This window comes from Microtus pennsylvanicus, chromosome 22 (assembly GCF_037038515.1).
Source record: "Microtus pennsylvanicus isolate mMicPen1 chromosome 22, mMicPen1.hap1, whole genome shotgun sequence".
NCBI lineage: Eukaryota > Metazoa > Chordata > Mammalia > Rodentia > Cricetidae > Microtus > Microtus pennsylvanicus.
In genome coordinates, this window is record NC_134600.1 from 30,127,936 (window position 1) to 30,153,836 (window position 25,901).

General features: G+C 47.0%; 2 pseudogenes; one reads left to right on the forward strand and one right to left on the reverse strand.

The window, feature by feature from the left end:
- Positions 1-1,282: 1,282 nt before the first annotated feature.
- On the reverse strand, positions 1,283-1,799 carry LOC142839842 (AP-3 complex subunit sigma-1 pseudogene; annotated as a pseudogene).
- A 10,641-nt stretch (positions 1,800-12,440) lies between these two features.
- On the forward strand, positions 12,441-15,710 carry LOC142839843 (branched-chain-amino-acid aminotransferase, mitochondrial-like; annotated as a pseudogene).
- The last annotated feature ends 10,191 nt before the right edge of the window (positions 15,711-25,901 follow it).

Below are 25,901 nucleotides of genomic sequence, written 5' to 3' on the forward strand. Positions count from 1 at the left end.
TTTAATTAAAATAACATTTCTTCCTCTTTCTCCTTCTCAATACTTGTTTCATTTCAAATTCATGACCTCTTTTACTTTAATTATTATTATTTATGTATAAACAAAATATATAAATACAACCCGTTTCGTCTATTTGGTATCTCTCTCTCTCCCTCTCCCCCCCCCCAGACACACACACACACACATACACACACACGCACACATGCACACATTGTGTTAGGCTTCTCTAAAGTAACTCAATGTATAGAATGAGACATATAAATAAAAAGGGGATTTATTGGAATGTTTTATAAGCTACAGTCCAGCTAATCCAACCGCTGCTGGCTGTGAATGGAAGGTCCAAAACCCCAGTTGTTGCTCAGTCCACAAGGCTGGATGTCTCAGCTAGTCCTCGGTATACACTGGATCCCCAAGGAGTAGGCTCTAATACAGCAAAGGAATAGGTACTAGCAAGCAAAAAGCATAAGTTTCCTTCTTTCATGTCCATACGTAGGATTTCAGTAAAAGCGTGGCACAGATTAATGGTGTGTCTTCCTATCTCAGAGAGCCAGATTAGAAGTAGATCTTCCTACTTTAAATTAAATTTCTTACAGGTGTGCCCTCCAGTTTTGTAGTTACCTCCAAATGCAATCAAGTCGACAACCAAGAATAGCCATTGTGTGTGTGTCTGTGTGTGTGTGTGTGTGTGATCTTTACGTGTATGCATGGGCATGACTGTGTTCCTGTGTATAAAGGTCAGAACCAGCCTTGGTGTTGTTCCTCAGGAACCACCCAGTTTGTTTCCTGAAACTCTCTCACCAAGACCTGAGGCTTGCCAATTGGCTAGGCTAGTTCTCCACTGAGCCCCAGGGATCTTACTATCTCCGCCTTCTAGGTGCTGATTTCATTTTTAAATGATAACTATATTTGTTTTTCTTTATTTGTATGATTTTGTGTATGCACAAAGGCATGCCACATGTGTGGGATTCCACAGCAGCCCAAAGAACACCGGATCCCCAGGAGCTGGTGTTACAGGCAATTCTGAACCGTCCATCGTGTGTGCTGGGAACTAAACTCTGGACCTCTGGAAGAGTATTAAATGCTCTTGACTATTAAAAGAATCTCTCCAACTCCAAATCTGAGCTTATGAACATAGGCCACCTTGCATTTTTCTTACATGAGTGTTGGGAATCCAGACCCAGGTCTTCATGGTTTATACCAAGCACTTTACTGATGTAGTCATCCCCCCCCCCCCTTCCCACAGCAACAGTTTCTAAATGATTGACAGTTTGTATCCGGGAACTTACTTCCCAAAATACCTTGGAAGATTCCCAGGAAGATTCATACTCTTTACAGCTGCTACACCGTGGGCTGCAGCTCCTGCTCAGCCTGCCTCAGTTTCCCCCATTTATTCTATAGTTTGTGTAACAATCTCATTCGTGTTGGTCCCCAATAACACCCCCCATTTGCAAGATTATTGTGAACCTAGTCTACATGGAATATCAAATCCAGTTCACAGACCTTTTCAAAATAGTTGTCTAATGTTTCCACGTATACTTGAATTAGATCTAAAATAACAAGCTCACTTTCTGAGGAATCCACACAGAAGACAAAACGTAGTGTTGCATAATGTCTATGGTTTGTTGGCAGATCCTCTAATAATCATCCCCCTAAAGAATGACAAACATTCTTACCTCACTTAGACACCAGATGGACGTCTCTCTGATGATCCGCTGCTACTGATCTTCACTATAGGGTTGGCGGAACTCGGAAAGCTGCGGCTTCCCATGGATGTTGAAGGTGTGGGTGGCCTTGATCATGGCTGGGCTAGGCTGCCGAGTGGGCACCGGGGCCAGGGCTGAGGCGGGCTTGTAAGCCCTGCCTGCAGGAGCTAGTTGCTGCTGCCTTCCTCTCTGTCCCCTTCTGCACCTAGATTTGTTATCTTCCTGTCCCTTGTAGCAAAGGCAATGTCTTGTGTCCTCTTCATTTCTTCCATGTGCACAGCCTGTGTGGTACGCTATTCTATTGCTATGTTATAGAGATATATGATTAATCTGATATGCCTGTCAATTTAAATAAAGGTAAGGCAGAGTATTTCAATCTTACTGTACTTGTAGTATGTTAATTATGTACTTTGAATATGTTTAATTCATAGGGATTGAAGTTTTGATGCTATTACTATTTGATATAAACAGTAACTATAACGCTGATGGCTGAATTTGACATGTTTTAACTTGAGGGTCAGAATGATAACACAAGGAAAGTATAATGATTGGAAATATAAGCATTAAGAAGTTTATTTACTATCTGAACAAAACAGAGTAAGTAAACAGGTATTGGTCAATCCTTGCAGCCTGGGTTTCTGTAAACATGGAAGTTTGATCTACTCTTCTTGTACCATTTTAAAGCAAACAAAGATATTTTGTCTGCAACACAAAAGAGTATAGTTCAGATCCTCTGAAAAGAGATGTTTTAGACTAAAAGAGACCCTAAAATATGGGTGATGGAATAAAGACCAGTGGTTGAGAGAGAATTGTCTTTAAGTGGCTATTATAAATTCAACCTTTTTACATAACCTTAATACATATTCTGATAAAATAAACTTGACGTTAACTGAAAAAGAAGGAAGAAACTTGGCTGGCCTCTTGTCATAATTGTTTTCCAGATTTTTCTCACCAATAACATTTTGAAAAATAGACTTGGGAAACACTTTCTGGTTGTATTTAAGTGGAACTTTGCAGGTTACAGAGAAGGCTGAAGGAGGGAGGACCTGATACTCATGAGAGACTGGCTCGTCACTGGCCAAGTGGCAGTTAGCACGCTCAGAAGTAGCTTCTCCTCCTGCTCCCGTAACTGTGCTTCTGCATTCTGTACAATCCTTACCTGTTTCGTCTCCTTTTTCCTATGTGATCACCTCCCTGGGCACAGTATTTCCAATGTACAAATACACAAGAGTGCCTTGGTGTGTTACATGTAAACTGTTTGTAACAATCTTTGATATTAAGAAACAAATATTTTTGTCGAGACATGGCCCTTGTCCGTGATCCCAGCACTCAGGACAACGTCAGGAAGTTCAGAAGTTTGAGGTCAGCCTGAGCAACATGGTGACTGCTGTCTCAAAGGGAAGAACAAGCAATGAATACATATAAACATACAGAAACATATGAAGCCCCATATCACAGTACTAACAACACAAGACCCAGGATTTTTAATTTTCATATTACGCTTAATCTTTGTAAGTTTTATTTTTCCAAGATACACATCTTAAATGAGAAAATTGTTACAAATTAGGTTGTATGAAAGACTATCAGGAGTTTCAAAGTTTTAAAAAAATTATATATTAGCAAATTCCACACCCTATATTCAACTTCAAGGGTGGTCTCCTTCTAATTGATAGCGTGGTGAGATCCATTAAGGACGCCATTACTGATCCGCGTGTTACTAGAGTAGTAATTGGAGACCTGCGGGGTGAGAAGTCATTTGGGAACGTCAATGTGTGCTCGGAAGATTTTCATTAAAGCCAAACAGAAATGCGCTATGGAACTTGCTATTGGTTCACGATTTTATATGAATTTTTATGGATTTTTTAAATTAATTTTAGCTGGTCAGTGCTTTCAAGTCAATAAGTGAAAAAAGTTACATTTGAACTGTTGATATCTGATAAGAGAAATAGTTCCATGCACCATTACCAACAACTATCAATATGCTTCACATTAATGACACGTGGGAGGCAGAGGCACACAGACCTCTGTGAGTTTGAGACCAGCCTGGTCTACAGAGAAATCTCCAGAATAATAGTCAGGGCTACGCAAAGAAACCCCACTGGAAAGAGCAAGACGGGGTGGGGGGGGATACAAAACACACTTTAAAAGAACTAGTAAAACAGACACCATTTTTGAATGCCAAGGTAAAATAAAAACAAGACGCGCCTTTCAAGTCCGCAGTCTGTTTTCCTGCTCCTCGGAATCTGCTGCTGTCTCCTTCCAACAGAGAAACCTCTGAAGTCCGAACGCGGAGCCGGGTCCACCGGTTCCTCACGTCAGTAGTGGCTGAGACATGGAGAACAAAATACTGAGAAGATGCCTACCAATCACAAGTTTATATCAGATAAAGGGCTTAAAAGTGCATTTTTCCCTTTAGTTGTTGAAGGAAACTACCTCGTTTTCGGAGAGTGGAAACCTCCTCCTAGCCTGGGGGAAATCGGAAGGATGAAGACAGTTTCAGGAGGGGCTACAACTGCCTTCTTGTAGTGAAGCACTTTTTACCTCTCCTTGAATGAAGTGTCCTGTTACAAAAAGCAAAAAAAAAAAACCAAAAAAACAACAAAAAAAAAAAGCACTTTCGTTACAGCTGTCGTACTGCGATTCGGCCACAAGGTGGTGCTCTAACTCTTCGGAAGTTAAAAAATCCACTTAACAGCCTCGGGAACGATTTTCTTTTTCTTTTTTCTTTTTAAATACAATATGTATTTAAATAACGAAAGCATGCTTTTATTTCACAGTGTAATCTCTGTGCAGGTCTATCTAGCAACTGTGAGGGTTTTTCTATGGAACATAAATCATGAGACCTGAAGTTGCCGAGATCGAGGACGTGGTAAGAATCATTACTAAAATTGTATCGACTGCGTGTGTACCTGGTGTTGTGGAGTGTCTCACCTGCGTGTGCTGGATGCGGACAGACCCGACGGCACCTTACAATGGTGATTTGGGAAATAAGGGAGCCTCTGGTAAGATGAGGACATTTTTTTTGTTCACTCACCATCTGCGACCTGAGTTCACAGAGACGGAAATAAAGCTGGGTCAAGGTCCAGGGCTGCCAGGGGGCTTAACCATCACCAATACCTAAGCAACAGCAGGCTGAGACTGTACGAACAATACCGAATCCAGGGCCTAAGGGTCTAGTTCCGTGGTCGAGCTCTTCCGAGCATGCTGGAGGTCCTGGGCTTTATCTCCAACAACTCAGGGATTGGGGGGGCGGGGGGGGAGCGGCAAAGCCACTGCAAAACCAGAGGCATTTTTTTGAAAAATGGACACGGACTCAACTGAGAAGATTATTTATATAGCGCCGCTTCGACAGAACGATCGCAAAAGAAAAAAAACTGTCAACAAACATGGACGGACTAGTGCTGGAAAGCGAGATTTAAAGAAGAAAAGTTTAAAGCAGGCGATGCTAAAACGTTTCCAAGTTATAGTATTGGGCATTTTGATGCTGTCTCCTCATTGCTGTGCCCAAGTGACCACGGACAGTTTCACCCACTAAAATTGTCTCCTTTAACAATTCCCAGGATGTTAAGAGGTTTTCTCAGTTCCTTGCTTTTGATGAAGGATGAAGGGTGTCAGGGAGATGGCTCACTCATGTGTTTTCCGTACCATCGTGAGGACCGGAACTCGGCTCCCCAGAACCCACACAAAAATGCTGAGGGTGGCGTGTCCTCCTGTTATCCTACGGCTGGGGAGGCAGAGACAGAGACCCTGGAGCTGACTGCTCACCCAGTCTAGCCAAATATAAACCTCCAAGTTCCAGAGAGAAAGCCTGTCTCAAACATAAGGCAGTCTCCAGACGTATTGGCACACGCCCTGAATCTCAGCACTCCGGCGTCAGAGGCAGGCGGGTCTTAGATCTTTATGAGCTGGCGATCACGCTGGTTTACATGGATAGTCCCAAGCAATCCAGAGCTACTTAATGAGACCCTATCAATAATGATGACGATGGCGATGATGATAATAATTTTTAAAGTGATTGAGAGAAACACTCCATTTTAATCTCTAGCCCCTATGCGCACGCGCACACACATGCACGCACACACAAACACACACAGAGACGCACAAAATAAACACACACACACACACAATGTCATAGGTCTAACTTTTCTATTCCTCAGCCAGAGCCAGCCCAGCTGTCAATGTGGGAGCCAGCGACCTCTCCTTGACCGCTGTGGGCTGTTTCCTACGTCACTGTTTTAAAAACAGCCTTCTGTTCTTCGGTGACGCTGTGATTTCTATTTCTTTTTTTTTACCAATTTGGAAAACGATATTTGCTTTAAAAGAATGGAAAATAGTGTAGAATCATTTTTGCTTGTTGCGCCAAACATGGCCACGAGGGGGCAGCATCCAACCAAGTTTCTGAGTCAGTAAGGAAAGTGCATAGGTACAGCAGCTGAAAGTCTGTAAGCTGAAAGAGAAATAAACTCTCTCTGTCCCTGCCGCTGCCTGACTGCTCCCCCTCCCTTACCCTCGGGTCTGTAGACCCTTCTTCTAGAAACCCAGTCTTCTGCCCTCACAGTCTTCTACAGTGGCACGCTGGTCACTGTCTTCTCCACTGGGGAAGAGCGAAGATGGCTTGTGGGCGAGCCTGTGGGGTAGTTGCTGTGGGAGAGCCCAGCTCTGGGCAAGCAGTCCTGCATGGTATGAGAAAGAGGGATCAAGCCAGTGAGCAGTGTTCCTCCATGGCCTCTGCTTCAGCTCCTGCCTCCAGGTTTCTGTTTGAGCCTAGGTCCTGTCTTCCCTCGGGGATGGAGGTGACCTGAGAGTTGTAAGCAGAAATAACCCTTTCCTCCCCAGGCTGCTTTGGGTCACGGTGTTCCTTCACAGTGTATTTCACAGCAATAGAAACCATGACCATGACGGGCGGCAACTGCACCGTGGTGCTCGGGCCTCTGGTCTGGGTCCCCTCGCTTCCTGCCTTCTCTCCTCTTTCTTGACCTCCTCCGTGACCCTGGTCCCCTCCCATCTCACTCTACCTCATCTCCCTCCACCGAGCCTGTCCTCGCTCATCACCTGCTGTGTGTTCTCCCCTCAGACCCATTTCTATTAATCTGTGTCTCATCACATGGCTGTGGCTTACCGGCTAAAGTTCCGTCTGGCTTCAGCCGGGCTACATGGCTTCTCTCTTACTCCTCCTTCTTTCCCCCAGCATTCAGCTTAGTTTTCCCCCACCTAACTCTGTTCCCCGGTAGCTCTGCTATAGGCCCAAAGCAGTTCCTTTATTAACCAATGGTAATCAGCCCCATCACCTCCCCTTTTCTGTTTAAAAAGAAGGAAGATTTTAATTTTAACATAGTAAAGTACATATAACAAGACAGGTATCAAGCAAGAATTATAGTTGCAATATTTATATCTACTTCATCTTTTATCATAACTAAGGGAAACTATAACTATAAAGTTTTCAACTCCATCAAAGACCCCAGAAGGATATAATATCACCTAAGTAAACAGGAAGTGCACTGTAAGCAACTTTTAAAACTCTAGAATTGACAGAGACATCTCGCTGCCTGGACAGTCACCCAAAGTTCTTTTTGTACTGTTGGGGCATCCATCTTCAGCCTACAGGCCCATGGTATCCAGCAGTTTGTCAGTCACTTTCTTCTGTGTCCTGTAGAATGTCTGGAAGACTCTTTCATGAAGCAGGAACCCCGAAGGATCATCTCACCTTTAGGCAAGTTCAGCAGTCATTTCTCTGTGGTCCTGCATGTCCAGGCAAGAGCAGTTTCTTGCCCAAATGGCTAACCAACTCCACAAGGAGCCTCTTCAATGCCCATCTTCCTCTTGAAGTAATTGGTGCTGTCAGGAGCAGATGTGTCTCATTGTCATGAAAAATCTTAAGTTTTTAAAACATTTTAAATGCTATATTATGTAGTCATTGAAAGATGTGAAGAATCCTTATCCATCTGAAATACATCTCTGTACATCTAAAAAATCTAACTAACATGACTACAAACTTGACTATTTTAGATGACTATCTATTGACCCATATTTCTTAATTATACATTACAATTTTAAATAAGCTGCACAAACACAAGCCTTAATCAAGAGCAGAAATATACATATAACAAAATTGACCTTAAATTTGTATCAATAAACCAATATCCATACAAATGCAAATCTCCATAGCATATTCCCCTTTACATGTAAAAAAACATTTATAAATAATATTTGGGAATATAGGCTTAGTTCTTCTCCAGACTACTTCCTGCTGATTGGGGATGCTGTTAATCAGGTTTTTATGGTGTATCCTGTGTGCTAGGCTCATCTCAGTCAGCAGTTGGGTGAAGTTTTGGGGGGTGTTTATGGCAACCTTTCAGGAGTCTTAGTCCATCAAACCACATTAGTCTGGGAAGATTCAACAGGTTCTCATCCTCTGTGGGAACAAAAAAAGAGCCTGCATAGCTCCTAAAGGCCCAGGCCCTTGCTGGTGACAAATAATGCCAAGGAGACTGATTATTAAGATGGCAAAACAGAGAAAGACTTGGTAATGTGAAGACTAAAATGCTGAGAACTAGGGACCGCCACGTGCTCAGCCCTGTATGAGAGATCTATACAGCAACCCTGTGCGACCGTTCGTGATTTATTGTTGGGAGCAGTGAGACCTCAGATCCTGAATTTCTTGTAATCCCCTGATCTGGGTGCCTACAGCTGCTCTGAGCACGAGACCTTCAGGAGTTCCTGATGGCAGGAGAGTGGTTTCTGGTGGGTTTGGCTGGGGCGTGGCTATCTCTACATAATCTTCCCCTGAACACAATAAAGGGGGCATTCTTGGGGAATTCAAGGATGACCCGTGTCGCTGTCTCTCTGTCTGTGTGTGTCTGTTTATTTTAACCTCCAGCCCCCTTGCCCGAAGCTCGCGAACTGGGTGCCAGTGCACAGAGCGCAGACACGGGGGCGGGGTGCGCCGCACCCAGGGACTCCTGCGTCTTAGGCAAACATTCTACCAACTGAATAACCCCGCCCCCTCTTCAATTTTTTTCATTTCTTCATCTCAAGATCTCTTTTCCGCACTGTTCAGCTTCTCTGGCTCACTCTATTAAACAAACAAAAAAAAAAAAAAAGCAACATTTTGGTTCCCTCTGCTCCTGCCTCCATGCTGGCTGCCCTGCCCAAGGTGGCTGTCTTTCCCCATACTCCGAGTGTCTGATGCAGGGTGGCGTGTGGGTGAAGCATCATGTCACCGCCCAGAGACATAGAAGGGTTGTCACTGAGGGCTGGGAAGCCATGGGCACAGTTGGTAACGTGCTTGTCACATGAGCATGAAAACCTGAGTTTGATCCCTGGAACCCAGTCGAAAAAAAATAGGTGCAGCGACTCACGCTTAAAATATCATTGTTGGTGAGGTGGACACTGGAGGGTCCCCGAAAACTGGTAAACTCCAGAACCCAATCGGGATCCTTGTCTCAAAAAACAGGCTGGGCTGTGGGGTGGGAGTGGTGTACACCTTTAATCCCTGCACTCAGGAAGCAGAGGCTGGTAGATCTCTGAGTTCAAGGCCAACCTGGTCAACGGAGTGAGTTTCAGGACAGCCAGGACTACACAGTAAAACCCTGTCTCAAAACAAACAAATCAAAAGCAGGATGGGGGGCTGGAAAGGTGGCTCAGGGGCCAAGCACTCTGGCTACTTTTCCAGAGGACCCAGGTATAATTCCCAACACCCACACAGCAGCTTATAGCCGTCTGTATCTCCAGTTTCATTGGACGTGACTCCCGCACGCAGACGTATATGCAGACCAAACACCAATGCGCATAAAGCGAACGATGAACAGAACCCAGGATGGACGTCATCCGCAGAACGACATATGAGTTCGGCCTCCGTAAGCACGCACCTACAGATGCACGCGTTCACCTTCACATGGTACACACGTGTATACACGCACATACACAAAGATCTCACCTGAGCCAGGTAGGGTGGCACCCATGCCTATCATCCCAGCTAGAGCAGAGTCTGGGGCAGGAAAATCATGACTTCAAGACGGGACTACAGAGTGAGCTTGAGGGTAGTGGGCGACTTAGTGAGACCATGTCTCAACCCCCCCCCCCAAAAAAATAGCAGAAGAAAGTCTACTGCATGGCCCAGCCTCATCCACATGGCATCCAAGACTCACCTGCTGACCTGTGACCTCTGACCTGTGACCTTTGCTGGATGCCCCCCTCTTACGGCCACCATCAGCTCTCCCAGCAGGAGCAGGCTATTGTCCTGTCTTCCTCAAATTCAGGACCCAGGTGCCTTCCCTAGGTCTGTAGAGAAAAGCTTGATGTCAGAAGTCAACAGGAAGGGGCCTTTCTGGACATAACCAGTCCAGCATCCCTTGTACTCAGGGAGGGTCAGCAGGGATGTGTGCCCTTCAGCCAATGACAGTGACGAGCAAGGCAGTTGGCGCCCAGTGGGGCTGGGGCTGTAGCAACGCCAGCTAGTGACTGATACTCCTTAAGTGTAAGCATTAGGACCCCCATTTCTGAGGGAGGAGAGCTGGAATCTCTCACTTGTGGGTCTGAGGGAGGAAGATTAAGGAGGCCCACTGGGTCTGAGGAAGGCGAGCTGGATTCTGGATCCGTAGGTTTGATGGAGAAGCACATGACCTTTACACCAGGGTCTCAGGGAGGGGCTCTGGGGTCTGGGCTGCTCAATTCTGGTATAAGCAGGATCCATTCTTTCCTAACTCTCGTCAGACTTTGGGTTCCCCGAAGCCAGGAGTGTCCCCTTACCTCCTCCCTGGTCGTTGTCTTGTCTAAGCTGGTAACAAGCTGTGGCCAAAGTTCTCTAGTAGAAGGCACCTCTGTGCCGACTTTGCCCTGCATGGCGGAGGGGCGGGAACTGACTTTTCTCTTTCTAGGGATAGTCATCCCCGTGGGGATGTGGGCCGAGCACAGGGTCTGTCTAGAGTGTGCTGGGACTGTGACAGAGCCAACCTCATGGGCCTCCCCAGCCAGAGGTGGCAGCCGGGTGCCAGGATGCCTGCTCTTGATGGCTCTTGCCTTGGTCATATTTACTTCCCTTGCGATCCCAGGTCTGGGCCCAAAAACTTCTCCCTGTCCTCTGCCATCTGTGTGGGCCTAGAAGATGTGTGTCTTCCAACTTCAAGGTAAAAGAGGGATTCAGGGTCTGGGGAAAGGAAGCCTGGGGTCTATTGCTGTGTTGGAGGGGGGGGGGCAGGTCTCATCTCGCCCTGGGGTCAGCTGGTCGTCTGCTCTCAGGTGTTGTAAAGAGATAATGCAGCATCTCTCAGAAGCCTCGTGGAGCCTGGTCCTCTGTGGGGCCGAGGCCGGGGCCATGGAAGCTCTCGTCTCTCAGGCTGGGGACTCCAGGCTGCTGAACTGTTGTCTGGTTGTTGCTTCGGCTCAGGCTGCAGACTTCCAGGTTCAGGTGACCGGGGAGCCACAGAAGAAGTCAGACCCCAGCCAGCCATTGCTGTTTGGAAATATATTCACAGACCACATGCTGATGGTGGAGCGGACCAAGAAGACAGGCTGGAGCACTCCAAGGATCCAGCCCTTCCAGAACCTCACGCTGCACCCAGCCTGTTCAGCCATGAACTACTCTCTGCAGGTGGCGCCGGGGGCTCCTGTGGCCCACCCTGCTGCCTCCCTGTCACCTTTTCCTGAGATCCCCTGTGTTCTGGGACCCAAACTAGGAGACAGCCGGTTCCTGTGATGAGCAGGTTTTGACTTTGTTGAAACTCTGTGCTCTGAAAGTAAGTGGGGTTCCCCTGGCAGAGATGCTCACACAGACAGATGCGCTGGGTTGGCAGACATGGGGGGGTCTCAGTGGGAGAGAGGAGGCCTGCGATTCCATCAGGGCCCCAGAGATGAGGAGCTTTGGAGGAGTCTGAACAGGGACAGAACCAGCCTGGATATAGTAAGATGCCCTCAGGTCCTGTGGGAAGTAATATACTTCCAGCACTCAGGAAGTGGAGGCCCAGGGGCACCAGTGACATTGAGGCTAGCCAGGGCTATTGAACAAGACCCTAAGCTGGAGATGAAAGACTAGCAGCCTGATTTTCCTATGACACTCCCTCCGGAGCCTGGCCCGTCTTGGCTGCTGCAGCATCGTTTCTGACTGACAGAGGCCTCCTTAGGCAGTCCCCTGCTGCTGGACATCTGGCTTCTTCTTTCCAGCCCTGAGACAGGATGAGGCATGTTGCAATACCAGCCAGGTGCCCATGGCACTTTCTCTGAATGCAAGAGTGTCTCTGCCCGACTTCTAGTTCTAGTGAGTCAAAGGGCAGGTGAGCCCATTTTGAACAGCGTACTAAACTGTTCTCTGAGGATCTTGTACCAGTTTCTATCCTCACTGCCCAAGCCTTTTTCCCAGAAGGAAGCCTCGCCCAACTAACTGCCAGAGTTCTTCCAATAGCCGAAGAGCTTTTTTAAGTTCTCAGAATGATTTTTTTTTCCCCTGTGTGTGTCAGGGATTAACCTAAGTGTCTTTCTCAATTGTTCTCCATCCTGGTCTTGACGCAGGGTCTTTCTTTTTTGTTTGTTTGGTTGATTTGGCTTGGTTCTGTTGCCTTGTTGTTTTGTTTTCAAGACAGGGTTTCTCTATATAGCCCTGGTCGTCCTAGAACTCTCTTTGTTGACCAGGCTTGACCTTTGTTGACCAGATGCAGCCCACGCAGGACCTGACACCCAGAACACTCGTGTGTTCTGAGAGGACCTGAGTAGCCTTCCTGTGTGGTCATCCTTCCTTGTTTCGATATGCCAGTAACCTGCATCCGGCCTGCCCTCAGGAGGCTCAGGCACCTCCTCACAGTATCCTGTGCCAAGACCTTCAGCAATACAGAATGGTGGGCCCAGAGGGTCAGAACGGGAACTGAAGTGTGGTAGCCCCTGTGTGACTCGGTTTCCATTTGGAGTCAATTCTGCCTTATAGAGTGTTCTTTTCTCATGGGCAAAATGCTCTTTCCCGTGCGCTAAATCAGAAGTCTCTCACAGCCCTCAAGGTCCTTGGAAAAAGCAGAGCAGGCAAACTTGGACTCAAATGACTTGCATCATGTGACATGGATAGTGCACCCCCCGAGGGCTGCAGCCAGCGCCACCCCCAGGGCTGCTGGGAACTCTAGTGTCCAGATCCTACGGGAGCTCTAACGCAGGGTTCACAGCATCGTGTGGAAGCTCCAGATAAGAGGTGACATTTTATTTGTGGTTTCTTGGCGACGGAGGTGGTAAGAGAAGCCAGGCACGGAGGCAAATGGCCACGAATGTAAGCTATGTGTAGTCATCGCTCCTCAATCAGCTGAGGCAGGAGGGCTCTAAAAGGAAGCTAGCGGGCAAGGATGGGGAGCAGAGCCCCTGCCTAGGTTCCCCCAGAGAGGGGGCTTGTGGGTGGAGTTCAGCAATAGAGTATTTGCCGGGCACATAAGCGGTCTTAAGTTCAAATCCCACTACCCAATCATTTTCTAACTCTGGGTTGGCGGGATAGGATCATGGTTGGCCCAAGGGAGGCAGACAAGACCAGTATTGGCACAAGGCTCAGAACATGACTTGGGATCCTGTCCCGAGGCAGAGACATGACAGTGATTAAGAGGAAAGCCTGGTGTGGGTCACACACTGCGGGTCAAACCAGGATGCAAACCAGTGTGGGGGTGCACAGCTGTAACCCCAGCACTTGGGAGGTGGGGACAAGAGGGTCAGGAATTCAGGACTAGCTCCAGCTACATCTTGCTTTGGAGGCCACCTTCTGCTGCTACCAGAGACCCTGACCCTGAAACCAGCTGGGTGTGGTGACAGCCTTTAATCCCGGTGATCCAGACGCAGAGGCAGCCTGGTCTGTAGAGTGAGTTCCAGGACAGCCAAGGTTACCCAGAGAAACCCTGTCTCAAAATACACAAAAGCAAAAAAGTAAAAAAAGTAAGCCAAACCACCACCATCACTATGCCTGTAACCTTAGTACTTAGGGGTAGAGAGAGGAGGGGCTGGAGAGGCAGGAAAGGGGGCACACCAGCCCCACAGGGCCCTAAACTTAACCCCAACTGTTAGGTTAAGAATTCTGTCTTGGCCAGGCGGTGGTGGTGCACGCCTTTAATCCCAGCACTCGGGAGGCAGAGGCAGGTGGATCTTGTGAGTTCGAGACCAGCCTGGTCTACAAGAGCTAGTTCCAGGACAGGCTCCAAAACCACAGAGAAACCCTGTCTCGAAAAAACCAAAAAAAAAAAAAAAAAAGAATTCTGTCTTGGAGGTGTGGGAGCCCTCCTAGGAGGGCTGTAGGCTGGGGAAGGAGACTCCTCCTTGGCTGTGTTATGGGGAGCATGGAGGGCCTTTGCCCAGTCTGACCAGACTTCCCTCCAGGAAATATGGGCCCACGGTAGCCCTACAGCAAAGAAGCCCAGAAGAAGGGCTGTGAGCAAGTCCTCTGGCTGTACTGGCTGGACCACCAGCTCACCGAGGTGGGCACCATGAACATCTTCATCTACTGGACCCATGAGGACCGGGGTGAGCCTACCCATGACCCAACCCACACCCTGTATGATGTCCTGCCCAATTCCTACTGGGGTATACAGTCTCCGGGTCCTGGGCAGGTTGCTTCTAAGAGAAAGGGAGGTCATTTAAGGGTGGGAGGCAGTGACATCCGTCATCCCTGACTTAGTACTGGAGCTGGCAACCCCCCCCCCCCCCCCCCCCCGCACTCGATGGCCTCATCGTGCCTGGAGTGGTGCGACTAAGCCTGCTGGACCTGGCTAGGACTTGGGTAGGACATGCGTGGCACTTGCATCTTGGGATCATAGCCCTGAGCTGTGGGGCTGTGGTGGAAGTTGGGCCCACTGCCATGTCCCCTCTTCCCTGTCCCATGCTTAGACCTGTCTTTCCCAGCAGCCTTAGGGAGAGAGTGACAGTGGTCGGCTGCAGGGCAGGAGTCTGGGGACTGCAGTGTTTCTGTTCCTTTGTTCCGCAGGGTGAGTTCCGGGCGCTGGAGCAGGGCCGCTTGCGGGAAATCTTTGGCTCAGGCACCGCTTGTCAGATCTGCCCAGTGCATCCAATCCTGTACGAAGGCAAGGTGAGCAGGAGCTGCCGGGGTTGGCGGGAGAGAAAGGGAAAGGGCCCCATCCTCACTCCTCCTTTTCTCAGCAACTCCACATTCCCACCATGGAGAAAGGGCCAGAGCTCATCCTGCGCTTCCAGAATGAGCTGAAGGCTACTCAGGTGAGCTCAGGAGTAGCAACTCTGATAATGAATACCTGTGGCCAGAAGCACGGGAACTTTCTGTGCTCCAGGAGTCTTTGCGCCTCTGGGTCCTGACGAGAGAACCTCTGGGTCATTGGCCACAAAAATGAGCCTCCAACGACTCCCTAGGGCCATGGGCTGTCCTTTCGATGTGGCAAGCCTTCCTCCTTTTCCCTCCCCTGACCTGGAAGGCTTCCTGCCAAGTCTCTGGAGCATACCCATTCGTGTGAGCCAAGGGAGCTTCCAGCGGCCCTCTGTGCTCATTTCCCAATGAGCTGGACCTGAGTTGACTGGGTATTCTGGCCCCATGTTGGCGCCTAGCACTGCATATTTAGCTGAAAATGCCTTTTCCCAAGCGCCTTCAAGGCTTTGCAACTCCCTGCCTTGTCCCTATGGATTTGTGGGCGAGCCTCCGGATCTAGGACTACACTTCCTATAAGGCACTGGGGCTCAGCTCTGTGAGCTGTGGGTTGCGACATTACGGAGCCTGCTGGGAGTTGTAGTGCAACTGCCTCAATGCCCCAACTCCGTTGTCTTGCAGCACGGAGCCAGGGCCCACAATTGGATGTTTCCTGTGTGACGCTGCCGGCTGTGCTCTCACGGATCGGATCGGCGGATCTATAGCATCCAATCCAGAGACACACGAGAAGTGCCATAGAAAAAGGTCTGGGCGGACAGCTGGGTTGCCACCGCTATACTCCAAAGCCTTAAGGGCGGGACCCAGACTATGTGAACCCCACCTCAAGTGTTGTGTCTCAGGGCTCAGCCCTCCGCTGCTCCTCAGGGGGAACTTGACATATTCGCTTATCTCCGTTATCAGGCCAGTTCCCCGCTGCTCCCCATGATGCTCCCCCCCCCCCCCGTCCTTGCTGCAATTTGAAATAAAATGTCAAAGAACAAGACATCCCTGGTTATTGTTTCAATCGCTGTAAAGAGACACTATGACCACGACAACTCTTATAAAGTGAAACATTTCCTTGGGGTGGCTCGCTTGGGGTTCAGAGGCTCAGTCCATTATCCTCACGGTGGAGAGCCTGACCACAGGCAGGCGGATGTGATGCTAGGGCAGCCGCAGGGTCCTACATCTTGAAGGTAACAGAAAGCAGATTATGACCCTGAGCAGTAGTCTGAGCATAGCACCTTCAAAGTCCACACCCACAGTGACACACTTGTTACAACAGGCCACACCCACCCCAATAAAGCCACGCCTCCTAACAGTGCCACTCCCTATGAGATTAAGGGGACCACTTATTCAAACAACCACAGTGCCTCTCAGGGATGTCAGCTCCTCAGAGTGGAGAGGCAAACTACGAAGAGATGTGAAGTGAGGCCCTGGTTCTTTGACTGCAGCAGGAGTTCCCACTCTGGCTCTTGGGAGTCTTGGGTCCCAACCCTTACCCCCCACACACAAACTTTAATAAGTATCATATGAGTCTCTAGGAATAGCTTACTACCTGGCACCCAGCTGCAGATCTGGGTTCAACCTGGTCTCTTTGGTTGCTACCTTTGATTTTGGGAATGCCCTTTTATTGTTGATCAAATTCGCTGGGGAGAGACGAGAGTCCGCGGCACCATTTGGCAGACATGATCATCGGTACAAAGCAATCAGCACCCTTTGGATTGGAAATCCAGTGTTTTAGGTGACCAAAATGATCCATTGCCAAATCTTGGTGCCTAATGGGGAACCACTTTTAGCCAATGGCCTTTGAGAGGCTGGGGCATGGCTTTGGCTACCAAAATTCCAGGGGAGCTCCCGCTCGACCTCTTCCTGCACGCCACACCTGGATGTTGGATCCCGTTCCTCTTTCCTCGTTGTGATCCGTGAGTTTTCCTTTTAATAAAGAAAAGCCTTAGTATAGCCTATTCGGAGCTAGTGTGGGATTATTTCATTCACGTTCCCATCTGACACATTCGGCTTCAGGTGCCTTTTGCCAATTATTGCTCAAGCAAAGGTTAAGGGCCTAGGGGGATGCAAGGGAGAATCTGCAGGCCCTTGGGAAGCTTTCTTCCCTCCATCAAAAAATCCAGAAAGACTATCTTCCTCCTTCCTTTATTGATAAGATGGAGCTGCTCCACCCTGAACCTAGTGGTGCCCTGAAAAGTCTCTCAACCTTTCTATAAAAGTCCCATTTCCAGCCGGGCAGTGAGGCTCAGGCCTTTAATCCCAGAACTGGGGAGGCAGAGGCAGGCCTGGTCTACAGAGTGAATTCCAGGACAACCAGGGCTACACAGTGAAACTTTGTCTTGTTAACCGAAAACAGAAAGGGAAGAAGGAAGGAGGGAGGGAGGGAGGGAGGGAGGGAGGGAGGGAGGAAGGAAGGAAGGAAGGAAGGAAGGAAGGAAGGAAGGAAGGAAGGAAGGAAGGATGTCTTTGTGCAGAGCTGGTGCAAGAATTTGCTGGGTGCTCATTTTCTTGGCTTCTGGTTCTTCCTGGGTTGCTGTCAACACTTCCTGTCTTTCACTGGGTTCTTTCAAATCAAGGTCGTTTGTTTATCTGGTACATTTCAAGGGTGGTGGTGGAGGGCAAGTTTGTTCTTCTAATGAATAAAAAATTTCCTCATTTCTAGACTGTTTTGCATTTAAAAAGTCAAAATAAAAACCTCCTTGAGCCATTTTTGTCAGGTCTCTTGCAGTTTGAGTGACGAAATACAAAGCCATTTGGCTTCTTTGTATCCCCGAGGTCAGACCTGGTTCCAAAGCCGCTCACTGATTCTTTACTCAGGGCCTGGTCATCCTCCTTAAGGAATGATCTAGAAAGGAAAGTAGCTCTACCGACTTAAGACTAAGTCGCACCCTGGCTCTTAAACTTGGGTTTTGAAGGTCACTTACTCTCTTATAACAACCAGAAAGGTCAATTAAACAGGGCATGTAATGGGTTAAATATTCATTTTTAAATGAATTGCTATTTTCTTCATTTTGCATTTTAACCCAATCCACATCCATGGGTATACCCCACTCAAAGGAATGTTCTTGGGATCCTTTTAAAAAATCTTTTATTGTTTTATGCCTTTGGCTGTTTGGGCTGCATGAAAGTTTACAACTCATGTGTGCCTGGTGCCTAGGGAGGCAGAAGCCCACAGAAGTCTCTGGAATGGATTGGAGTTACTGAACCATCATCATGTTACTGCTTGCAATTGAACCCCGGTCCTCTGGGAAAGCAGTCAGTGCTATTAGCCACTGTGCCAACCCAGTAATTAAAAAAAAAATCAGTGTTTTGCTATGTATCCCAGACAGTCCTCATACATGAGTGAGTGTGTATGTGTGCCACACACATATATATGTATGTGTATGATATAGGAAGGCCACTTGTTTGTTCCTGACTGCTCAGCCCTGAAATAATCACACGGAATCTATATTATTTAAATCACTGCTTGGCCCATTAGCTCTAACTTCTTCTTATTTGCTAACTCTTACATCTCAATTTTACCTAGTATAGATAAGTATCTACTAACCTGGATTTATTAATCATATATTAAATTTTTAATTGAGCTGCACAATTAAGAGCTGTGCTCTTAATCAAGAGCAGAAATACACATATAACTGAAAGACCCTAATTTCTAGGGTTCAGGGAAGGATCCCCCAGACTCACCACGCCAATGGATGCAAACAGCAAGAGGATTCTTTAATGTCGAAGGCAACAACGGGGGACTCGAGACTCCAGTGAGACTGAACCCCCTTGGTATTTTTCCAGCAAGCATTTATAGGGTCTCAGGGTTACATAACGGGGAACCATAGCAACAGCAACATCATTGGTCAACTAAAATTAATATATGGGGGGAACCAACATCAGAACAAAAACAAGTCTAACAGGACAAAAACAAGTTTAACAGGATAAAAACAAGTCTAAATTAAGACAGTTTCAGCCCGTTTCTGCCTCCCTGGGCTTTGATACACAAAGGACTGGGTGTTTTTCTCAAGGCTGCTTCTGCCCTCACAGATATCCTGTTTTTACCTGGCCTAGTTGATCACAAAAACATCTTAAGATGGAGATTAGGGTTGGGGTCTTTCAATAACAAAATCGGCCTTAAATTTGTATCAATAAACAAAGATCCATACAAATGCAAATCTCTATAGCATTATCTCCCTTTAAATGTAAACATTTATAAACAATATTTGGGAGTTTGGTTGTAGTTTACCAAAAATCTAAACCAAATCAAAAGATATCAAGAAGATGATCAGGGTGGACAGGAATTGTGTAATGGATTAGTAAATAAATAAGTAGACAGGCCTATAATCTCAGTGCTAAGGAGGCAGAGGCAGGAGGACCTTTCAGCTACAGTAGAGCAAATTCAAAGCAGGCCTGGACTGCTTGAGACCAAGGAAACCCAGACAATTTTGACAAGGCTGTTGGGAGTTTGTGCAGAAGGAACAGCACATGATCGGGAACTTTCTACATCTCAGGCTTTGAACATTCAACACCACGTTCCTGTACTAGAAACCTCTGTGGTGTGTCGCCTTAACCAATCCTTCCAGAAATTTCTCAACTCTCAAAGGGTGGGTGGGAAGTCAGGTCTTAGCGGAGGTGTGACTTTTCTAAGGTACAGTTTAAAAGTAGCCAAGCTTAAGCTGAGTGGTGGTGGTGCACACCTTTAATCCAAGCACTCGGGAGACAGAGACAGGCAGATCTCTGAGTTTGAGACCAGCTTGGACTATAGAGTGAGTTCCAGGACAGCTGGGGCTGCTGGAGAAACCCTGTCTCAAGGCGGGAAAAGTGGCCAGATGTGCTACCAGTTAATGAGGCAACCAGTTTTCAGCTACAGGAATCCATCATCCCTATACATACCTATTGGCCACCACAGTCCCTTTACTCCCCGTTCCCCTCTCATAGTGCCTGCCTCTCTCTTGGTCTCTGTCCGCTCCCCCCTCCCCATCTATCTTTCCTCTGGTCTGGTCACACCAGGCCCACTACACCCAGGGCTATGAGGACTTGCCCTGGGGAATTCTTGTATACCACTAGGAAGGCACTCTACCAACTAAGCCACACCCCTAGCCCTGTGTGAGTTTTTGTTTGGTTCTTTGTCTCTGTGGGTGTGTATGTGCTCATGAGTTTGGGTGCTGGCAGAGGCCAGAGGGGATGGATCCCTCTGGAACTAAAGTAGATACAGGTGATTGTGAGCTGCCCAGTGTAGGTGCTAAGAGCTGAACGTGGGTCCTCTGAAGGAGCAGCGAGCACTCTTAACTGCTAGGCTGCCTCTCCAGCTCCTGCTTATTTACTGGGGACTGAAGCCAGGGTTTCATAATTTAAGCAAGCTGTCTAGTACCGAGTGTCCTCTCCAGCCCTAAAGTGTGTGTGTGTGTGTGTGTGTGTGTGTGTGTGTGTGTGTGTTGCATGCATGCAAGTGTACAAGTGCATTTGCCTGTGTCGATGCAGTTGGAGACCAGGGCAGGACATCAGATGTACTTTTATTTCGCTGTTTATCCTGTTGCCTTGGAACAGGGTCTCACTGAGCCAGAAGCTTGCATATGTGGAATACTGTGTAGATGGAAGTGTCTGTATCACCTGGCCCCACAGCCATTCAGTCCCAAATAAACACACAGAGGGAAAATTCCCTGCCTGCACTTTAAAAGGCACTTTCACTATGGAGGACTCTGGATCATAGCTCCCCAACCCTTCACTAACTTATAAGATGTCTAACTTGATCATGGGAGGAGCAAACCACCTAAAACTGTACCTCAGTGTTTATCTGCTCGCCTGGTTATGTGTAAACTCCTGGAGAGCAAGAGCCAGATCACACTCAGGGTTAGTTCACCTGTCTTCAGGGTGCTAGAGGTTAAACACAGGGCTGTGCAGTTGCTAGGCGAGTGAGTGCTCTGCTCTTGAGCCCTGTTCAGTTCTCTTAACTATTTATACGTGTGTGTGTGTGTGTGTGTGTGTGTGTGTGTGTGTGTGTACGCACGCGCCACACTGTAGGTGGGCATGGTAGACAGAAGCGAGAAAATGAGTTTTTTAAAAAATTTATTTTATTTCATTCCCTGCATGTATGTCTGTGTGAAGGCGAAAGATCCCCTGGAAATGAAGTTACAGACATTTATGAGATGCCATGTGGGTGCTGGGAATTGAACCGAGGTGTTCTGGAAGGGCAGCCATTGCTCTTAACCACTGAGTCATCTCTAAAGTCCCAGCATTATTCAGTTTTATAATCATTGCATATTACAATTGCACATAAAATTCTTTTAATTAACCTGCATTTATTCTATACAATGATAAATTTCTGTACTCTCCAAAATATTGGTTTCCAAGTTGATAATATAAGCAATCATGTTCATCTCTCTGTTTGTAAATAATTTAGTGTGGGGGGGCACGAGAACCTTTTAAGTGTGGCAACTCAAGAGATTATAAAAAAAAGTTCCGAGTTCCTAACCTAAATGTAATTTTAAGTCACATGAAGCCAAATCTGAATTATTTTCTAAAAGAAGAGAAAAGAACTTGTTTGAGGATGGAAAGAGGGAACAGCTCTTTTGTCTTAGCTCTATTCTAGACATGACTAGACAGGATACTGTTGACACACCCAGAGGCATGCATGATGAGAGAAGAAATAGAAAGAAGCTGCTACTCAGTCTAGAGCATCACCCGTAAGACCACAGGTGGTGAGACAGGACCACTAACCAGAAAGAGCAAGGAGCAGGCACTGCTGCCAGCACTGTGGAGCCACCACGCTGCCCCAGACAGCCTACATCTGACTTCTGACTCCTGAGGAAACATCCTAGAACTTGTTGTTTGTTTGTTTTGTGAAGTTAGGGATATAACTCAACCCTGGCTATACAATAAATTTAAGGACAGTCTGGAAAATGACTCAGAAACAAAGTAAAACAAAATAAAAAAGGAGGATATGTATATGAGTGTATATACATGTGTGCACACACAAACCATCTATCCTAACCACGTGAGTAAAAGCACACGGAAGCATTCACACTCCAGTAGCAAAGAGGATTCTTTGTTACAAATATCTATCGTCTTTACAAACCAAAAAGCAAAAGCAAGCTCCTTGTAGAGACGGCTGGTAGATCATTTTGAGAAGGTAAATAAGATACCTAAGCATTTTTAGGATAATGCAGAGAAACTCCTCCGGCAATACTAAGCTGACTCTCAAAGTCTTTTTTTTTTAACAATACGTGCCAAATAAAACTCAATATTTGAAACACTCAAAAATTTAACCTAGATAAATGATATATGCAGCCTCAAAGGGAAAAATAAACTATTAAAAGCACTGAGGGAAGTTTTCACTTCCACCAATGGAGAATAATTCATACTTCTTCCATCAACTGTATCTACTCATATACGAAAATACCTTTGATCTTTTACCTATGGGTAGGCTGTACAAATAAATATATGCACTTCATTCACAAGTGAACACACCCAGGAAAGAAGGAGAAAAGACAATCAACACTCTCAGAAGCGAGGAGTCCCACAGTGTATTTCCAGAAGAAGGTTGGAGCTACATCTCCTGAGCCTGCTTAATACTAAGGCCTGGGAAGTGCAAAGTTACAGAATGGACTGCTAAAAGGATGTTGGGAGGGAGGGTGACTAAACATACTTACTGTTCTTAAAGAAATAATAGTTTCCAAAAATAAAAAAAAACAATGCTACCATCCTAACTTAGAGTAGCTTACAGAGTAATAACAGAACCTGCAATGTACAGAGTACCACTAATTTGAGATTATCATTTGCTTTCTACAATGCCTTGAAAAGCAGTAAATACATGAAGACACATGACAGCAATTGTTCAATCCCTGACAGTATTAAAGTTATATTTTAACCTAATTTCTGAAAAGTTCTGCAGAAGTAGCCTAAAAAACAAACTAAAATTTAATGGGGAAAAGTCTAGTGAAACAGTAATCAAAACACTAAGAAATTAACAGTATCCAAAGTATACTAACTAAACAGTCCACATCCGTTCTTCAGATTTACAAGTAAAGCTTTCCTGGGATGGATCGTTGCAAGACAAGATTTTTCAAAGTGCCTTTCCATATGAACGGAGAGCTTGTGAGAATAAAACCTCCCCAGGAGCTGCTTCATCAGAGCTCCAGCTCCAATTTGCTCCGACTCCAACATCAGTGTAAGAACAGTTCCCATAAACAGGGACAGGAATGTGGGCACAGAGGAGCATCCATTCTTTTTTGTTTGGGGGGGGCAAAACCAACCAACATAAAGGTCCAACGATGCCATCTGCACCTATCCCCCTCATCCATGACAATCCCGCGAGGCACTTTTAACTCTTTGCTCCGCTCCTTGGTCCTTCGGGTCCGCGTAGTCTGAGGAATCCGAGGTTTCTCACATCTCAACTCCAGCTGTGGAGGCAGTGAGCTCCGGGTTCTACGGGAGATGAAGGAGGGCACGAATCTTTAGAGGGCAGAGGGACCTGCGGAAACCCGGAGGCTTGCAAACTCGTGAGCAAGAGAAACCCCGCGGGATGGAGAGGCTGCTGTGTCTGTTCGGGGATGGGGACAGAAGGGACAACGGGCACACCCGCTCTAAGAGACGCGGAAGGGCGTGAACTCGACCACAGCCGAGCCGTGACTCCGATTTACGGTTCCTTCTCCCGGCTGGATCCCGCAGGCTGCAGGTCTCCGCCGCCGCAGCCGCCGCCGCCGCCCTCGCGCGCCGAGCCGGTGACCTCGGGTCCACTGCGCGCCCCGTCCACCGGAGCCGGAGGATGCGCGCTGGAGGGCGCGGGAAGCGCTGCGCGAGCCCGACGCCCGGCGAGCTCACACCGGGCGGACGCCCCATCCTCCCCGGCTGCGCCCCGCTCTCAGGGCCGGAGGAGGGGCCGTGGCGCCGGCCGCCGCCGCTCGGTCAAGTCCAGCGCCTGTTCGTGCGCGCCGGGCCGCGGTCCCCGAACTCCCCCCGCCAGCCTCGGGCTCCGCCGCCGCCCACACCGCGAGTGCACGGTGGCCGCTGTCCGCTCCAGACGGCCGCGAGTGGCGCGGACCCGCACGACCGCGGCCCCCGCAGAGCGACCCGGAGGGTTTGCGGCCGCACACCTGAAGCAGGATGGGGCGTAACCCCGGAAGTCATTTCCCGGCGCCGGTGCGGATAGCGGGGAGGTGCGGGCTGCGGTCTTCGGAGTCCCAAGTCCGTGGAGGGTGAAGGGCGACGGGGGCCGAGGAAGGGGAAGGACGGTGGAGAGCAGGAGCCCAGACCCGAACTCCCGGGGCGGCGGCTTCTGCTGACCACCGAGGGGCTTCCTGCAGCCCCTGGTCCTTTTACAAAAGCAGAGAAATAAGAGGGTGGCGGCTCCTCAATGCGCCTTCTTGTTATGAGTTGATTGAAACAAGAATTAGTTTACTTTAAATTCTGTGTAGAAAATGAACAGCTACTTCATTTCTTCTGTAGGTGATTTCTAGAAAGCATTGTTTTCTGTAATTACCATGTATTTTGTACAGTGTCTCTACAGTACAATGCCTTTTAAAGAAGATTGAGGTCTTTAAGGCATCCATATATCTTATCGTTTATACTTTATTATGTTTTAGTCGTTTATAGAAGATGAAAATAATTGCTAAACAGGAATTTTTGGGAAAAGCCTCTTTTTTCACTTTCTGTAAGCAGCTCTTCTGCATGTAGTGGCTTTCCAGGATGATCTTATTAAAATGTTGGAACTGAAAAAGTCCCATGGACTGTGGAATGGGAATGAATCTTTACTCAAAACTTAAAGCAAAATGAAATGTTTTCATCCTAATGTTTCAGCGTAAATTCATTGAAATCTTAGTTTCTTTGGTAGAAAATCAACGAAAACTTCTGTAATTAAAAATTTTTAATTAAAAAATATTTGTGAAGGATACTTGTTAAGATTTTATACTAAATTTTATTTGAAATGCTATAACTTACTGGTATTTTAAAAGAATTTAATTTTGATAATTATAGCGTGTTAAACTCTGAACAAAATGGGGGGGAGGAAAAACATATTAAAAGTAGTAAAAAAAGAAAACACAGTGGGAGGTGATATGACTAAGACAGGCTAGAATACAAGTTCCAGTTCAGAGTATGAGGAAACCATGGGGCTTGTGAAGGGAAAGAAAGCAAATGCTGAAGGCAGATCACAGCACATTTAGTATGCTATTTTCCCCACATGTACTACAGCGAAAACCAAATTTCCCTTCCCTTCATCCCTACTACTCCCTTCTTTCCAAACAGCAAGTCTTTTTCTGCCTTTGTTCGGATCAGCCTTCAGCATGTCTTTGGTCTTGACCCAGTGTACCTGGCATGGGCTTGGTACTCTCCTGAGATCTTGTATTGCTTACTCCTTTTCCTCACATCTAAAATACTTTACTTTCTTCACCTTTTAAGTTCTGTCCTATTTAAAATCCAATTCAAATTCTTTTTATTTTTTTCAAAATACTACTTAAAATTTCCTTGGACTAGATTTGTATCTTTTCTCTTTTCAAATAATTTTTAGAGTTTACTATTTTGATCATTAAAAATTTGAAGTACCAGAGAGATGGCTCAGTAGTTAACAGCACTGGTTGCTGTCAGAGGAGCCGGGTTCCTTTCACGGTGCCCACATGACTTATAACCATCTGAAATTACAGTTCCAGGAGGTTCAAAGGCATTGCATGCAAATGATTCACAAGCATATATGCAGGCAAAGCACCCGTACACATAAAACGGATTTTGAAACATACTTACCTGTCCTAATCGTACTGATTTGCTATGCTAGCTATCTACTTAAAACTTACAGCATTCTATAACTTACTCGGTGTAAGCTTTTTTATGACTTAATTTCGGATTCTTAGGTGTTTTTTATGCTGTTATTTGGTTTGGTTGTTTCCCATGGTGCTAGCAACTGAACCCTGGAGTTCTTGATGCATATACTTCCAAGTGAGCTACAGCTTCTGACCCAATTTTGAACTAAAGATCATATCTTCTGATTTCTAGCTTTTGTACTTTTTTTTTCAGGTCTCCGCCTCCCACCCCCTTTGGTTTATCAAGACAAGGTTTCTCAGTGTAACTTTGGAGCCTGTCCTGGAAATTGCTCTGTAAAACCAGGCTGGCCTCGAACT